The sequence below is a fragment of the Pipistrellus hanaki genome (assembly GCF_964339955.1).
Source record: "Pipistrellus hanaki genome assembly, chromosome: 8".
In the NCBI taxonomy this organism is placed as follows: domain Eukaryota; kingdom Metazoa; phylum Chordata; class Mammalia; order Chiroptera; family Vespertilionidae; genus Pipistrellus; species Pipistrellus hanaki.
The window spans coordinates 68,093,694-68,110,198 of NC_140510.1; the positions used below are offsets into that span (position 1 = coordinate 68,093,694).

The 16,505-nt window shown below is 52.7% G+C and overlaps 1 protein-coding gene across 1 annotated transcript in view; it reads right to left on the reverse strand.

The window, feature by feature from the left end:
- Window positions 1-1,316, reverse strand: part of STAT4 (signal transducer and activator of transcription 4) — a 70,722-nt gene extending 69,406 nt beyond the window's left edge. The window contains exon 1 of the mRNA XM_084892125.1: window positions 1,205-1,316. The gene's annotated coding sequence lies outside the window, so the exon portion shown is untranslated. The remainder of the gene's footprint in view (window positions 1-1,204) is intronic.
- Between the last annotated feature and the right edge of the window lie 15,189 nt (window positions 1,317-16,505).

Consider the following 16,505-nt stretch of genomic DNA (forward strand, 5'->3'; position numbering starts at 1 on the left):
AGCATTTCCAGATCAAAGGGGGAAAGTTTCCTGTAATTAATAACCACAGCATTTCCGTCTATCTTGCAGGTAAGTGAGAGTTGCGTGGTGCTCACAGGACATGTGTGATGATAAGTTTCATAGGCACCTCAGGGGGGGGGGGCACCATTTTCCTGACGCCAAGGAGGATGTCCAGGGGGAATGACGGCAATGTTTTGCCGGAAGAAAGCAACCCCCCGCGGAAAATGCTGTTTCGCTTGCACGGAGATGAGTCCTGCCCCGGGGGCACAGTGTCACGGATGGACCCAAGTCTCCTGGCCCAGACCTGCTTCTCCGCCTCATCTCCTTCCAGATGCTGGTGTGTGCGTGTCCCACGGGAACCTGGCCCCTGCTCCCCGCCGCTGGGGACGGTGCCCTGCCGGCTCCCGTCACGTCAGTCGGTGACAAGAGAGACCTGAGCGCAGAGCAGCATGACAACGGCCGTCGCTCCCACTGTGGGATCTGCTGGGATGGGGGGCACGGCTGTTTGCTCACCAAGACTTAGCTGAAGGTTAGCGCCCCCTAGCCGCCTGGCCCCCTTCCGGAGAGCTGGGCGGGGCAGAGAGAGGGAAGGACCAGGTGGACACCCCTTGGTCATGCTTCTCCCCCGCAGCGCCCACAAGCGCCCACAGACCCCTCCGCCCCCTGGCTGTCCCTCTCTCAGGGCTCCCCCCGACCATCATCCCTCTCTCAGGGCTCACTCCCTGTCCCCAGACAAGTGTGCACCGTCTCCTTCCTGCCCTCGGGGCGCCTGGCCCTGGGGCACCCGGGGAAAGGGTCATTTTGCTCCTGGAGGGGCAGAGGCGCGGCCTGTGCCTGGTGGACCCAGAGCTGGCCCAGCAGGTGATCCAGGCTCGCCACGACCGCATCCCCGCTCCCCTCACTGCGGGCCTCTCCCTGAGCCCCAAGACTCGATCTAAGGCCGGACATCGCAACTCCCAGGAGCTGGTCAGAAAGGGAAGCCGGAGGGTCCCCTTCCCCGCTGGCGGGGCACCGTCCATGGCGGCCACATGCATCCCTGCGCCCGGCGCATCTCTGCCCCGGAGCCCGGCTTCTGTGTGCAGCCCTGCCCGCCCACCCGCCCGCAGACAGTTCACATGTGGGGCTGTCACGGCGCCAGGGCACAAGGACTTCCCAGCCTGTCTTTGGCAGCGGCCGGAGGGAGAGAGGGCACCTGCCCGCTTACCTGGCTCCCTCGCCCGTCTGTCCCACGGTGCTCAGGGCCGTGCTCAGGGCCAAGGCCAGGCTCCCGCTCGCTCACCTCCTGGGACGCAGGCTGACACCGCAGGGGATTTGCATCTCTCCTCCCCCTGAGGCTTTCCTGTGCGTCAGCGCCAGCCTGGGGACTTTACTGGTCCTCCCACCCACTCTCTCTCAGAAACGCCGGAGCCGGCAGTGGGGCTGAGCCCCAGGCAGGCGTCCCCTCCTCGCATCACCACCCTCACCTGTGGCTACAGGAGCCCACGGTGGGGAGGTGGGAAGGTGGGGAAGTGGGGAGGAGGGGAGGTGGGGAGGTGGGGTGATGTGGGGAGGGGTGGGGTGGGGTGATGGGGGGTGGGGTGGAGTGATGGGGGGAAGGGTGTGGTTGGGTGATGGGGGGTGAGGTGCTGGGGAGTTACTCCTTGTCCTCCGAGGTCTCTCCAGGCAGCCAGACCCCCTGCAGCTTACTCGCCTGGAGCCCAGTTCCTGGCTTCCTGCTTCCTTCCTTCAGATCAGCTCCTCCAGGGCAGCCAGCCGGTGGAGGGTGGGGAGGCAGGAGCAAAACACCAACACCAAGCAGCCCCGCCGGTGTGGCTCAGTGGGGAGAGCCTGGACTCATGAACCAGGAGGTCACAGTTCCATTCCCGGTCAGGGCACAGGCCGGCGTTAAGGGCTTCATCCCCAGTGGGGCATGCAGGAGGCAGCTGATCCGTGATTCTCCCTCATCATTGATGTTTCTCTCCCTCTCCCTTCCTCTCCAAAATCAATAAAAAATATATTCAACAACAACAACAACAACAACAACAAAACCCACCAAACTCAGACCCCACTGTGCTGGGACTCAGCGGGTCTGGTCCCCTGAGAGAGGGCAGCAGCCTCAAGTCTGCCCCGTGCCTAGCCCTTCCTTGAGAACAGACATCTGGATTCTTCCATCTGCTTCTGCCTTTGATTGGTTGCAAACCACGGCCTCGGCGGCAGTATTTGAAGAACGTCTGGACTCACACAGATCTGTCCCTGGAAGAGGAGGGAGCCTTACCTCTCCTGTCCAAGCCTCCCCTCTTCTGGGTCCAGAGGAAGCTGGAGAGGTGGAGTTGGGGGCTGGACAGACAGAACAGGTGTCTACAGACAGGTACACTGGGTTCCATGGTGGCACAGGCTGGCACCCGAGTGCCTACCGAGGCTGACTGGGGCAAGGCAGCCTGGGGTGAAGGTTGGCAGCTCATCTGTGTGCTGGTAGGTCCTCAAACTTCATTGCCACGAACGATGTCTCTGCTGAGGGTTTAATACTCTCTATCCTGTTCGGTCCTCACACTCAGTTCCCAATGACAGTGCTCCCTCTGCTGCCCGCTCAGAGGCACTACAACTTCCATGTCAGCCTTCGTTCCTGTCGTGGCCCTTGGTCAGCTCCAGGCCACTCGGGGAGCTGAGAACTTCACGTGTGTTGTCTGACCTTAGCCTCACCCCACATCACAAGGTTAGGGATCATCCTTGTCTGCAATTGTCAGACAAGGACAGCGGCTTTATGAGGCCGGAAGACCTGTTCGAGGTAACCGGACGTCAAGGGGCAGGTCCCGGATTCAAACTCAGGACTGTCTGACACCAGAGGCAATGCTTGCACCCAGGAAGCATCTTATCTGCTCTCATAAGAACAGCAGTCATTTGCTCAGTGAGCTGTGGAAGAAGTAAGTTTACGACGACACGGATGAATTCCCAGACAGAGAGGCTAGCCAGTCATCGCTGGTGAGAAAAGACGAGTGGGCCCTGAGCCTCCAGCTGTCCCTGGGGGCGTATGGACAACGAGCCGCACATTTCAAAGTCCTCAAGGATCGTGATGCCAACAGGGTCCCAAAACACTCAGCGAACCATGTGGTTCTATGGCATCCGGTTATACCATAGACACACGGTGACTGTTCTGCTGAGTCCCAAATTAAAAGGAGGTTTGACAGCAGGCTAGGCTCCTTGAATTGTAGACTCTTAATAAAATGTCTTGTTTTCTGGTCAGTTAAATAGCCTATAACCACCCTATCCTATTTAGGTATCCACGTTGTTCTCACTCTCTGAACTGAATGCATAGAGGGACAGGAGTGTATATTACTTCTGTTTGTGCTTTGGTGTTCAACTCAGTGCCCGGCCTCAACCAGGGATTCAGGCAGGGTAGCAGGTGGAGCGCTCCATCGTCAGGGGCCCTGGGAGGGCTCTTTCTGGTGACATGTCTCATCCAAGCCCCTCATTCCCAGCACGCCGGTCACTGTGGCACTTATAATAATGTCTCGCATTGACGTGTTTATATATAATTATATAAAATGCAGTGATGTGATGGGCATGAATTCCTGCCGAACGCAGCACTGACTGGTGGGAATGTGAACCATGCCTCGCCCTGTGTGAGTTCCAGAAATTGTTCCACCTGCTCTTTTTAATGTTTTCCCCCAACTGTGGGTGGGTGGCTGCACACACATGCACTCGTCAATGCGCAGCTGGAGAATTCAGGGGTGCCCTCTGCGGCCTGCTCGCCGGGGCTCTGCCTTTGAATTCTCGCCTCCTCAGCCTCCTCAGACGCTCAGCTCCGTCGCCTCCTCTCAGGGAGACGGCGGGGCTCTGGGTTCCCCCTTTCTGAGCTGCTGCCTGGGGACTTTCTCCAGAAGGTAAGCGTGCGATCCTAGGAGACCCTCACTGCTGCATGTCTGTAAGAACTCTTCTCTTGCACAGACTGTTCGCCAATGTCTGAAAGCATCGCTTCATTGGCAAATGTATTGGATAATGTTTTAGACCAGGATGAACATGGGGGAAAGGAGAGTGGGGGTGAACAACATTTAGATCAAAGGATTATGAGGACTTATTCCTGGCTTTGCTTAACCTGGAAATCTGAATGGCGACATTGTCCGATTCATACCTAAGAGAGATCTGAGCCAGGAATTGGGCCAATTTAGATAAGGTTTTTGTTTGCACTTTATTTAGTTAGGACTGTTCACACACAGCGATAATTCCTATATAATATCTGCCCGTCCTATTCCATAAATCTTTCAATATTGGTGGGGCTGTCAAGTTTTTCCTTTCCTTAGCCAGTGTGCAGGCTAGAACTTTGACTAAACACCAGGGGGCACTATTCTCACAGAAAAGCCAACCCACAGCCAGGTTAAAAAAATGGAGGCTTCTGAGTTATCTATAAAAAGAGTTCTTTTCACATTTAAATGAGGCATGCATTGATCTGAAGGCTTTTGTCATCTGTGATTGTATAGTGCAGTGGTTGCAAACTCATTAGTCAACAGAGCCAATATCAACAGTAAAACGATTGAAATTTCTTTTGAGAGCCAAATTTTTTAAACTTAAACTTCTTCTAATGCCACTTCTTCAAAATAAACTCGCCCAGGCCCTGTTATTTTGTGGAGGAGCCACACTCAAGGGGCCAAAGAGCCGCATGTGGTTTGCGAGCTGCAGTTTGCCGACCACTGGTATAGTGACCTTCTCCTTGAGACATCATAGGGTTTACGGATTTAATAAACTAGAACCACCAACTTGCTCACTGGCCGTGGCAAGTGTATTGGATAATGTTTTAGACCAGGATGAACATGGGGGAAAGGAGAGTGGGGGTGAACAACATTTAATCAAAGGATTATGAGGCCTTATTCCTGGCTTTGCTTAACCTGAAAACCTGAATGGCGACATTGTCCGATTCATACCTAAGAGAGATCTGAGCCAGGAATTGGGCCAATTTAGATAAAGTTTTTGTTTGCACTTTATTTAGTTAGGACTGTTCACACACTGATAATTCCAAGAGGTTAGGGATCGCTTGCTCATTCAGAGCATCCACCAGTCACCTCTAGAAGACCTATCAGTGGAGTGGAGGCAGAACATCTACACTGCTCAGGCCCCTTTAAGATGAGTCCCCATGGTCCCTCCCAAACAAGTTGCATCTCAGTCCTTTCTCCCAGAGTCACTCTGTCGGCTGGCTGGGTGGGTGGGTGGTTTGTCCAGAGAACTCTCTCTAGTAACCAAATTCACTTCTCACCAGACAGTAGTCTGCAAACTCATTAGTCAACAGAGCCAAATATCAACAGTACAACGATTGAAATTTATTTTTAAACTTATTTTTTTAAACTTAAACTTCTTCTAACACCACTTCTTCAACATAGACTTGTCCAGGCCGTGGCATTTTGTGGAAGAGCCACACTGCAGGGGCCAAAGAGCTGCATGTGGTCATACGACAAGGCATAAGACAAGGCCCTCTGCTTCACTATTTCGTTGCTACAAGGAGTAGACAAATCCACAAAGTACTTATAAGGAAAGAGCCATTTTTTATCAAGGACTGCTATGACATGAAAGCTTAGTGAATAAAGTCCCATTCATTCTCAGAAACAACGCCTGGATTTCCAATGTTGGCGAGATCCCTGGCAATGACCCAAAGAGCTGTCTGCTCACGTTCCCTTTGAGATGGAGTTCCCCTGAAGTTCGTCTCTGGCGGAGGGCTGGTCCTGTCTGACCACAGCAGACTCGGCCGGTGGGTCAGAAGCAGCGTGAGATGCTGACAGGGTCTCACCGAGGCAATGCGTTCTGTGAGCGGTTGTCCTCGGGCCACACTCGGCAGCGCTGCCCGTGGTGAACTGGGGAGCGCGGCCTGGCTTCCCTGACCCCTTGGGAAAGGCTGGCCACCCTATGTCTGCATCCCGCACCTCCTAGGCCAGTGTTCCGCAAACCTCGGCTCACAAGCCACATGCGGCTCTTTGGCCCCTTGGGTTTTTAGCTAATGCCAGCTTAGGAGTACCCTAATGAAGTTAATAACAATGTACCTACCGATACAGTTCAAGTTTAAAAAACTTGGCTCTTAAAAGAAATTTCGTCAATTGTCGTCCTGTTGATATTTGGCTCTGATGACTAATGAGTTTGCCTACCACTGGCCTAGGCCATTCCCAGGGCGGCCTTGGGGTGTTGCTTCATCCTGCTACAATGGGTTGCTCAGAGCCATTGGCAGAGGGAGAAGAAATGATTAGATCATCAGCCAGCTGGTCTCCCCAGCCAGGGCAGCACCCCAGAGGGGCATCTCACACGGCCCTGCGGGGAGGGGCCGCTCAGCAGGAGCCACAGCGCCTCCCTGTGCTGAGGGCACCGAGCTGTGTGCATGGGCTCCTCTTGCCCCACTTGCTGCCCCAAACAAGAGCCTCGCCCGCAGGTGCCCTTTTCCGTGGATCCGTGCTGTCCCTGGAAGGCAATTGGCTCTGGTACGGGGTGCGGCCCAAACACACGGTCAGGCCCGAGCGGAGCCCTGAGGAGGCCCACACAGGACAGGTTTCCCATGAAAGGGCCGCGCACAGCCGCCCCCTGTGCGCTGAGTTGTGCGTGCTCAGGCTCAGAATGAGCCCTAGTTTAGGACTTATGGACTCACCTGGTTGACTTCATTCAATAGCCACCCCTTCCACCCCCCAACTCCCCCCCCCCCCCCCCCCCGAAACGCTTGGGTCCTCACCCCAGGCTTCAGTCTTGATACGAACTGGAGAGTCTACCTTGTTCCTGGGTGTACTTTTGTTGTTGTTAATCCTCACCCATGGATTTTTAGGGAGAGTGGAAGAGAGAGGGAGAGAAACATCAACGTGAGATAAACACATCAATTGATGGCCTCCTGCAGGTGCCCCAACCAGAGCCCGGGTACATGCCCTTGACTGGAATCGAACCCGGGACCCTCCTGTCCACAGGCCAATGATCTATCCACGGAGCCACACCAGCCAGGGCTGTTCCCAGGTACTCTTTCTTCTCAAGTTCAAATAGATGGCTGATTCAAGTTCTCACAGTGGATCTTCTACTCTCTGGGGGTGAGAGTTGAGCTACCCACTCCACTTTGGGCCTTGTGTGACACCCATTCTTTTTTGAAATTTTGACCAAGCATATAGCAAACACTTCAAGAATGAAGTGGCAAAGCTGAGATGTTAACCCAGTTCTGTTCGATGACAATTTCTCGGCACACACAGGTTCAAAGTCATCTTGAGAGACATGAGGGTGGAGTTGGTGAGGGAGAGTTCTAGACACAGAGCAGAGACTTGAGGGACGAGGCTCACCTACAACACCCAACGTCAGGCTGCCTCGCTTCAGGGGGAAACTGAGGATCATGGCCTCACTACAGTGAAGAATTACATCTAATGACTTCTCTTTTTTCTTTTTGAAAATATATTTTTATTGATTTCAGAGAGGAAAGGGGAGGGAGAGATAAACATCAATTTTGAAAGAGAATCGTTAATTGGTCACCTCCTGCATGCCCCATGCTGGGGATGAAGCCGGCAATCCAGGCATGTGCCCTTGACCGGGAGTCCAATCATGATCTCCTGGTCCATAGGTCGACGCTCAAGCACTGAGCCACGCTGGCCGGACACATTTGATGACTTCTCCAATCTCCTCTCACCCCTTTAAGTCGATGACCCTCACAGATCTCTGCTGCTCCCCGAACATCTGTTTCGAGAGCCACGTTGAAACAACAAGGAGTTCCTTCACATTTTAGAGGAAACGTCCTTTCCAGTGGTAGGTGCCTGTTTCCCCAGAACACCAAAAGGACACTTCACACACCATTCCCACTGCTGCTTTCTGTCCCCGCCTCTTTAAAAAAAAACACAAAAAACAGTGACAGCAGCAACAAAGACCTAAAGAACAGGGCTCTGGGCTCTGGAAATCTCTGCCGGGTCGGTTCTTGGGGTCCTAGGCCACGTGGGGAGGTGGCGTCAGCCGGTCACAGCCCCGATGAACAATGGGAGGCAGCGCTTCAAACTTCAAGCCGGCATTCGGTAGGAAACAGCTCCCACGGGTGCCTGATCGCTAACGAGGCATCCTGAGGCGGACAAACACAGGAAGCCCGAGGCCTGTAGGGGGGAGTGGGCCCTTGCGGGACAAAAGGAGTGGCATCCGCTGCTGCTAGGAGTCCCGAGTCTGGGCCGCATCAAAGGCCAGGCTGAGAGGGGGCTCATTGTCAGGGCCTCACAGGGGGCCCTTTCTTTTCCCGGAACCTCCCCAGAGGGAGAGGCTGTGCGGAATTCTCCTAAACGGAATGGACCTCAGTCAGCACATTCCCAGCTCGGCTACGAGTTCCGTTCTTATGGAGTGAAACTGGCCTCTGGGCCAGCGAGTTCTCGTTCATCACGATGACTAATGTCAAGTTCACAGTGAGGTAGGTTTGTAGATGAATTGCACAGTCCGCCCAGACAGCAAATATATGTCTCCGGAGTCTCCTCGCCCTGGCGGAGGGGTCAGTGCTACCTTGCAAGAATGAGGATTTCAGGAACAGCTGCCTCTTGTGGAATGCTGGGCCCAGACTAGCCTCTCTCCTTGTAGCTGGCAGAGACCTGCCCGTCCCTACTCATGCTGCCTAACCCCAAGTGACTCAACTGGGAGTCATGACCAGCATGAAAACGATGAGCATACAACTCAAGGTTTTAAAGTATTTTTCTCAGCCCAAGGAAGCAACCAGGAGCATGCCTACCACTAGCGATTTCTGAAAGATCAGACAGAGGCGAAAGCCAAGACTCCAGGCTTCATTGGAGGAGAAGGACCTGCAGGGCTGTCTCACAGGGGAGAGCAGCAGCACATGCAGAGGTGAACATGCCTTTGGAGGGGAGGAATGGGAATGGATGGGGCTTAGGGTACTCATCACACTCTGATTGGTCTATATAAGGTACATAGTTGGTCACTCAGCACTTAGGGACAAGGGCTTAGGGTATGTGGCAGGCGCTGATTGGTGGTTCAAGGTACAGTCCATATAAGGTGCCTGGTTAGGTGCTCAGGTATGTCCAGGCCGCAGGTGCAGGTTATGTCATACTCTGTCCACCAGTTGGGGGAAGGGAGGACCTATCAATTTCCAAGCGAATGGCCCCAAGCTGTGCCATGAGCTTTCTCCTGGGAGCTAACTCCTGTTCCATTTGCCATCACCGCCGAAGAGAAGGAAACAGGCAAAAGAAAGGCTGGGCAGTGCGGTTCTTTGCCGTGCAGTTCTGCATCAGAATGGTTGCTTGCACTCAGGTGTCCTCCCCAAATTTTGGTGAAGGCTCTGAGGGGTCCAGGTCATGGAGCTGAGTTGATTCACGTCTCCATTTTCTCCCTCTCCCTCTTTCTCCCTCTTGTATTTTCTTAGAGCTCAAAGTAAACAGGAAGTTCATTGTTCCTGTGGGATCCAGGCAGTCCATGTGCCCACGAAAACCGAAGCCTTGGTTGAGGCTTCCATGGAGCCGTGGGAAACATCTGGTTGGAGCCTAGAGGATCTTTGGATGACCAAGGACAAGACCCTGAAAATGCGGGAATAGGGTCTGGGGGTGCAGAATACTACTCAGGGCTGGCCTGCCCACACAGTGATGCCCTGGCTCTCAGTGATGACTCCTTTATTATGGCTCGGTGCATGAAATTCATGCACTGGGAGAGGGGGATTTTGTGTGGGGGAGTGTCCTTCAGCCCAGCCTGCATACTCTCTAATCTGGGACATCCCTCTCACAATCCAAGACTGCTGGCTCCCAACCACTCACCTGCCTGCCAGCCTGATTACCCCCTAACCACTCCCCTGCCAGCCTGATCGACGTCTAACTGCTCCCCTACAGGCCCAATCGCCCCCAACTGCCCTCCCCTGCCTACCTGGTCCCCCACAACTGCCCTCCCTCTCCTGCTGGCCTATTTGCCCACAAGTATTCTCCCCTGCCAGCCATCTTGTGGCAGCCATCTTTGACCACATGGGGGCAGTCATCTTGTGCAACAGTGTCAGAGAGTCAACTTGTATATTCCTGCTTTATTATATAGGATTCCCCCAATTCAGTCAGTGACAACAGCTGGGAATTCCGAGATAAACAGAAAAGAGTCCTTCTCACTGAGGAGCTCAGGCCCATCGGGAAGGTAGGAGCTTTGAAATAAGCTAACACAGCTGGAAGAGTGGAAGGGCATCCCTGAGGTGACTGTTGAGCTCGGTTCCCAAGGCTGAGTTGGCGATTGCCCCAAACAACAGAGAGGCTGACGAGGTAATTGCAAAGGGAAGGAGTGAGAGATCCGAGATCCGGATATGGGTAGGTGTTGCAATGAGGCCAGCCAGGTTGCGCCAGATCAGGAAGGCCAGCTGTTTCATAAACCCCAGGAGGAGGTAGTGTGATGGGCAGCGGTGTGGTGGATAGCTTGGGGTGGGGAAAGTTTACAGGGAGATCAGCAGTGGGGTTGAGGCCATAGTCTCAGCAAGAGTTGGTGAAGGCTGGGACCAAGGTACTGACAGCAGGATTAGAGGGGAGAGAGCCACACGTCAAAGACTTTTTTTTTTTTTTTTGAAATGGAATGAACAAGATTGGATGTGGCTGATGAGTGAGAAGTCCACAGTGGTTTCTAATTTGGGGGATGAGGCTACTAGTGCTGAAAGAGGTCTCTCTCTCCCTCCCTCCCTGTTTATCTCTCTCAGTCTCTTTCTCTGCCACTGCTCTATCTTTCTATAGACCTCTGCTTTCCTCCATGACACTATCTTTGTCTTTGTCTTGCTCTCCTGTGGTTCTAGCTTCTCTGTGCCCATCACCTCTGTTCTCTCTCTAATGACCAACTTCTTCACCATCCACACTCGCTCTGCTCTCTGGTAACTCCAAAGGAACATGCCTTTGACTTCAATCCCCCTTATTCAATCCCATGAACTTGTCACTTTCCATTCCGCTGTTCATGATCAGATTTGTCCCACGTTTCTTCATTCAGATCTCCAAGGATCTAATTAGACAAGCTCTTCCTTCTACGCTCCTTCAGGCAGTCATTTAGCCTCGTTGCTTATCAGAATCATCTGAGGGGCTTAAAAAAGCACACACCATCCTAGACACCGAATCCGAATCTGGATGACGGAAAGCCCAGCGTGTGTATTTGTGCTGAGACTGATGCCCAAATGGGCTAAAGCCACTGGCTATGACAAGCCATCATGTATAGTTCACAGCAAGGGCTTTGGGTCAGGTGTTCCAGCTTCAACTTTGGAGAAGAAGCGGGGAGGGTTACACTCAGCAAATCATGGCCATCCAGGGGCTGTGAGTGGAGACAGGTCCTCCGTGGTCACACAGGCAGCAGGAAATGTGCTTGCTCAAAGCCTTTGAGGAATTGATGTTAAGGCATCGGCAAGGCCTCCTCAGGGGCCTCCAGAGGAGGAGCCTCCTGGGGAGGTGACATCTCACGTGAACTTGAGGAACACAAACTCATCAGTCGGGTGAAGATGCTGCTGCTGAGCATCATGGCGGAGCTGAGCTGGGCGTCCTGCTGGCTACGTGATGGTGGCCATTCACAGGCCAAAGAGGAGAGGGAGGAGGCCACTCAGATGTTCCCGAAAGGGAAGCACCACCTCATCCTTCCAAGTGAGGCCAGGGGTAGCCCCTTCAAAGGCTAACAGTTGCCTTAACCAGTTTGGCTCAGTGGATAGAGCGTCAGCCTGAGGACTGAAGGGTCCCAGGTTCCATTCCGGTCAAGGGCATGTACCTTGGTTGCGAACACATCCCCAGTAGGGAGTGTGCAGGAGGTAGCTGATCAATGTTTCTCTCTCATCCTATGTTTCTATTCTTCTCCCTTCCTCTTTGTAAAAAATCAATAAAATACATTAAAAAAAATTCTAACAGCACAGGAAGCAGAGGCTGCAGCTGACAGTCATCACTCCCTTCTCTTGAAGTTTAGATTTTTCTTAACCTTGACCAACTTTTTTATTTTTATTTAAAAATATCCTCACCCGAGGATATTTTTCCATTGATTTTTAGAATGGAAGAGAGAGGGAGAGACAGGGAGAAACATCAATGTGAGAGGAACACATTGATTGGTGCTCTCCTACAGGAGCCTGGACCGTAATCAAACCCGGAACCCTTTGGTCCACAGGCCTTCACTCAATCCACTGAGCAACACTGGCCAGGGCGTGACTAACATGTTAATCAAGTTTGGTCCCTCTCGTCCTGGGAGGCACAGACCTGCATTCTGAGGGGTTTCAGCACTCAGCTGCCTTTTTCTTATCAAATAGGCATTGATGCCATTACCCTTTAGAGACAGGATGGGACAGGAGGGGGAGGAACCCCAGGGACTCCCCTGGTGCTGGAAACAGCAGTCCTCCAGGCTGGCCAGGGAGGGGCTCCAGCCTCCCCTTCACGCGCGCGCACGCTCCCTCCCCCCCCCCCCCACTCCCCAGGGTGTGAGGTCCGGATGTGTGTGAAGTGAGGATGGGTGTGAAGTGAGGATGGGTGTGAAGTGAGGATGGGTGTGAGGTGAGGATGAGTGTGAGGTGAGGATGGGTGTGAGGTGAGGATGGGTGTGAGGTGAGGATGGGTGTGAGGTGAGGATGGGTGTGAGGTTGGGATGGGTGTGAGGTGAGGATGGGTGTGAGGTTGGGATGGGTGTGAGGTTGGGATGGGTGTGAGGTGAGGATGGGTGTGAGGTGAGGATGGGTGAGGCTAGGATGGGTGTGAAGTTGGGATGAGTGTGAGGTTGGGATGGGTGTGAGGTTGGGATGGGTGTGAGGTGGGGATGGGTGTGAGGTAAGGATGGGTGTGAAGTTGGGATGACTGTGAGGTCGGGATGGGTGTGAGGTGAGGATGGGTGAGGCTAGGATAGATATAGTAATCCATTGTCTCTAAGTGAACATTGGTTGGGAGGGAGTGGCCTCAGATCTCCTACATAAACACAGGTGCAGAATAATCTCTAAAACCAGGAACAAGAATGCACTGTGCACTCGGGTAGACCTCCACGGCTTGGCTCAGCCCCCCGAGGCCCACCAGCTGGGCCACGGGGAGCATTTCTCCCTGAGCGTGCTTCTATCTGGATCCCCTTCAAGGCGATGCCCTTCAATGATTTTTTCCAATTTTCTACTTAGATTGTTGTTCTACCTCTTGAGGTTTGAGAGTTCTTTACAAACTATGGATACTAATCCTTTGGCATTTATGTGATTTGCAAATATTTTCACCCAGTCTGTAGCTTGCCTTTTCATCCTCTTCACATGGCCTCTCACAGAGCAAACGTTTTAAATGTTCTGAGGCCCAATTTGCTGATTTTATTCCTTTCACAGATTGTGTTTTGGATGCCGCGTCTGAGAGCTCTTTCCCTCGTCTTAGGTGGCAAAGTCTGTCTTCTTTTCCTTCCTGAACGCTTTTCAGTTTCTGCTGTCCACGCAGGGCTGTGCTGCATTTGGTTTACTTGGGTGTGAAGTGTGGGCTTTAGGTCAGGACGTGCGTGTCCAGGTGTCTAGCTGCTCCCGCACCGTTTGTGGAAAGGTTATGCCATTTCCCCTGAGCTGCTGTCACAGCCGTGTCTCACATCCGCCCGGCAGATCTGTGTGGGTCCGTTTCTGGGTGTCAGGGCCATTTTGGCAGCATCTTCCTCGCACGGAGAGACGGAGCGTGAAGGCTGCCTCCCTGTGCGGAAAAGGAGGGCGCCTCGGTGGGTTCTGAGTATAACTGAGCCAAAGGGAGAGAGTGAGGGAGCGCAGGCCCGGTCCGCAGAGGAGACAGGTGCCCGGCGATCGCTGGGACATGGGCCTGAGCCCCCAACACAGTCACTCCTGCTGACAGCCTTGCACAGGAGCCTGTGCGCGTTCTCTGCCTCCCTGTCATCCATCTCTCACTGTTTTATCACCATTTCCTGCTGCAGATGACCAAAGACTAATGTTTAGGACAGCTCTTCCCCGCTCAGTGTTTGCCAGAGGCTGCAGTGACCACCTTCAGAGTAGTGTTTCCCCCTCCCGTTCACCCCCTGCTGCCCGCGTCTGTTCCGGAGGCTTCGCAGGACTTTTTCAGGCTAAGAGGGCGCCATGAATCTGGGGACCCCCTCATTCCTTTTCCAGAAACCTAGCCCTCCTCACTTTACCTCAGGCTGGTTCTCTAAATCAGGATAACACGACTTTGTCTTGAACTTGCTCACATGCTTTGATCACGTGGAGAGACTGTTGAAGGATGAACTGTCATCTGGAATGCTCTCCAGCCATAGCTGTCTTCACCTTTACTCTCTCCACCTTGTTCTTAAGAATTTAACTCCTTTTAGCCAGAATAATCTCCAACACGGATGGGTTGACTCAGCAAACACTTAAAAGTTCTTAGGAAATGAGTCACCTTTCTCTCCTCCTCTGTAAGACACTGATGCTACCCTGTCCTTCGACATTTCCCCTGGGAGCCTCTGACTTCCCTGTTCCTGCCATGACATACATGGGGAAAGTTCTCTTTCTCTCCCTCTCTCCATGCCTTCTTCTTCCTCATTATATTTTAATTCTATTTCTTCTGGTCTTCCTTTCTGTAGGGGTAATGAGTTGCAACTTTTGTAGTTTGAAATATTGATGCGGACTGAAGTACATGTTTCTATTAGAGATCCTTGAGGCTGTTGGCCTGGAGAAGCTGAAGTCATGGAGAAGCTGTTGGCCTGGAGAAGCTGTTGGCATGGAGAAGCTGTAGGCATGGAGAAGCTGTAGCCATGGGAGAAGCTGTAGGCATGGAAAAGCTGTAGGCTCAGAGAAGCAGTAGGTGGACTAAACAGAAGTAGAGCATCCTATGTCATTGACTGATGGAGCATGTTTAGCTTTCTTAGGTTGATTCTAAGTTGGCAGTGGGGACAAAACTTATGAAAATTGTCTGATATTAATTAAGTCCTGACCACTTGCGGCTGATTGTTACAGGGGTGCTGCTTGGTTGCATGGACTGGTTGCTGGAGATGGGGGTGTAATTACTAGGATTGGTTACTGTGGCTGATAGGTTGGCTTTCTGGCCTGGCTGCTGCAGACTGTGTGTGAGGGTTCTGTTTTTATATAGAGTCGGACCATTGTTCATTTGTATAGCCAGTCTCTCAAGAGTTGAAGTAGCCTGTACATGAACAGATGACATGCCCTCCTCAAGTAGGTGGGGAGGGGCAGTGCTTTAGATCAAGAGCCAGCATACATGTCCTAAGAGGGCCATTTGGTAAACAAGGCTTCAGCTGCATAGTCTCACCTGAGAGCAGGCCTGCGTAGAGAAGTGGGCATGGCTACATGTCAATCAACTTTGCTGGCAAACACAGTCCGCCAATCCAACGCCTGTAGGCTGCTGCTCCCTGCTCTGCACCACCCTCACCTCAGGACTCAGGCTGGCGGAGGTTCCCTCCTTGTCAGTGCCAGCCATCACAGTGGCAGGAGGCACACAGCTCCTGAGTGCTTCCCCTGATGTGACCCGTATCCCTTACACTCACATCTTATTGATGTAGAAACCACGTGGCCTCACCTAAGCCCGGTGGACGGAGGTGGGGAGCCAGCCTCCGGGGCCCGGGAGGGGAGCAGAAACTCTGACAGCGGCAGAAATTCCTGTCGCACATCGCGTCATTCTTGTCTTCGTCCCGTTTTGTGACTGCGTGTTGCTGAGCTTGACGTTCCTCGCAGAGGAAGTGAGTGGCAAAGCTGTGGTTTGCCCTGTTCTTACAGGTTTGTTACTCAGCTTCTGGATAAATGGGGCCTCTTTTCCTGCTTTTCTTGTTCAGCCTCCAGGTGTGTTATTGCTCAGCAACCAGAGCGCTAGAGAGCCAGAGGGAAAGTGACGTGGAAAATGCAAATTTGTTCACCTCAAATGCGGCTCCTGGACCTTGTACCACCGTCTAGGAAAGTCCCTTCTGAGGGCGCCTGGTCAGGCTTGGGGTACAGACATTTGCCTATGATGGATTAGCATCTAATTTACACAGTCTATTCAAATTAACCCTTTATTCTTTGGGAGCAGTATCTGCCTGTGTTGGGCAGCTCTGTATATTAGAAGTGTGTGTGTGCGCGTGCGTGCGTGCGTGCGTGCGTGCGTGTGTAGGGGTGAATATTCAAGAACCAATTGGGCCAGCGTCTGGAACATAGCTTCATTTACATCACCACCTTCTTTTCTTCTTTACCTTTTCTCTCCCTTTCTTCCTCATGCATACTGATGTTTTCGGAGAGTCAAAGTTAGGTTGGAAGAAGTGGGGATTATGAGTAATTTTTTGGTGCAATTTCCCTTGCCTATGTGCTTAATCAAACCTTCCTCCGAATTTCTTTCTCACTCACCCACTCCTCTACCCATCCAGCTTCCCAGTGAGGGCCTACTCTTTTCCAGGCCTTCCACTGGGTCGGTCATGGGGACGTAACTGTGAGTAACAGCCGCAGGGTCTTTGCCCTCAGTGAGCTGAAAACTTTTGTAGGAAAAAAAAAAGTGATGATGGATAAGTAAGGTGACCAGGACAGTGCCCATTGGCAGGACAGTGCCCATTTTTAACAATTTGTCCCGTGTCCCGCGGCGTTTTAAAAAGTCCCGATTTTTGGAAAGATAAGAGACCTGAGGAAAATGGGGGGCTGAGGTAGGGGCGTGAGGGGGGGCCCCTCTCTC